The sequence below is a fragment of the Gavialis gangeticus genome, unplaced genomic scaffold (assembly GCF_001723915.1).
Source record: "Gavialis gangeticus isolate Ggan-Ray unplaced genomic scaffold, GavGan_comp1, whole genome shotgun sequence".
Classification (NCBI taxonomy): domain Eukaryota; kingdom Metazoa; phylum Chordata; order Crocodylia; family Gavialidae; genus Gavialis; species Gavialis gangeticus.
The window spans coordinates 21,512,322-21,513,654 of record NW_017729034.1 but is presented as its reverse complement, the minus strand read 5'-3'; the positions used below and the strand labels follow the sequence as shown (position 1 = coordinate 21,513,654).

At 42.3% G+C, this 1,333-nt stretch overlaps 1 protein-coding gene across 1 annotated transcript in view; it reads right to left on the bottom strand.

Moving 5' to 3' along the window:
• ALK (anaplastic lymphoma receptor tyrosine kinase) overlaps nt 1–1,333 on the bottom strand; it is a 607,969-nt gene that overhangs the window by 166,678 nt on the left and 439,958 nt on the right. The window lies entirely within an intron of this gene.

The window sequence follows — 1,333 nt, the reverse complement described above, 5'->3', positions numbered from 1 at the left end:
TGAATGATCACAAAGACCCTTTCCATAATACCTATGAAACTGTAAGTTTATAGACCAATTTTTCTGCTTTCCTTCTTTTTCATCTTCCTGCTGCCTACTCAACATCCAAGGCCCTTTCTGTATGACTATGCCTTGCAGCCCTGCCTTTCAGTAATGACTCGACCCAAGCCCATCTACACTGTGAATTCCCCATTACAGCAGCTCCTACCCCTTTCACATAATAAAGGAAATATTGGAAACTGAACCCAAAGCCTCTTGGCAGAATAAACCCAATGTCTCTTGTCTGCCTGACTCATCCATGCTTGCTAAACAGCACAGCTACATCATGTTCCCTGGTACTACAGAGAGTTGGAAATCACTTGTGATTCAATTAGATGTGTGCTTGATACTTTTATTTATATTGCCTGCCAAAACTAAAAATTAATGAAGCGTGCAGCAAAACAACCACTATTTCTTTTCAAGCTCTTTTTATGGCACAAATCAATTCGGGAGATAAAAAATACACACCAAAGCTTTTTAATAAAGGACCCCTGCTCCTAAACAGGGTGCTCTGTGTTATTGTCAGCTCATATTTTTGATTGCCTCAGAGCGATTCTGGCTTGCAGCATGCAGGCCATGTGCTGCCCTTGTCAGGGTCAAGGCATTGCTATACAGGAGAACTCCAGAGGAAGAAGCAAGCCCTGTGGCTGAGGGCTGATCACTAACCATCTTGGCAGGCTCCTCAGAGAGGGAGCATCTGAAGGGCATCAAGGAGATTTCCCCTGCAAAACATTACCTTCTACCCTCCACCTCCATGGTGCAGAATCTGAAGGCTATAGGCTACCACAGACAGAGGTTAGACCCTTCCTATTCTGAAATTGTATTTGTTCTGGGATAAACCATTTTATCCTGGGGCAAAGTGCAATTGTTCAGACATCCATGTGCACAGTCCTAGGATAAATCCTTAAAAGGTTCTCAGAAAAAGAAGTACTAACATTTTATCTCAGGATATCACATGGTGCAGTTATCCTGGAATTGCATAATTTAACCAATGGCAGAAAAGTGGCAGTACATTCAGCTGCTCACTAAACCCAGATTAGAAGGGTGATGTGTGTATATGTCAGTCCTAGGATGTTTTTGTTCTATGACAAACACACATGGGACAAACACAACATCTTTTCCTAGTCTGAATCAAGACTCTTCAGACTGCACAAGGTGAGCAGAATGGAGGCAAGAAATCCATACAAAAACTAAGATACAACAGGAAGTGACTCTGGTGACCCAATAGGTGGTATGCTTCCCTTTAGGGCTAGGAACAAAAGTTACATGTAAACTGGTTTAAGTGATCAGAAAC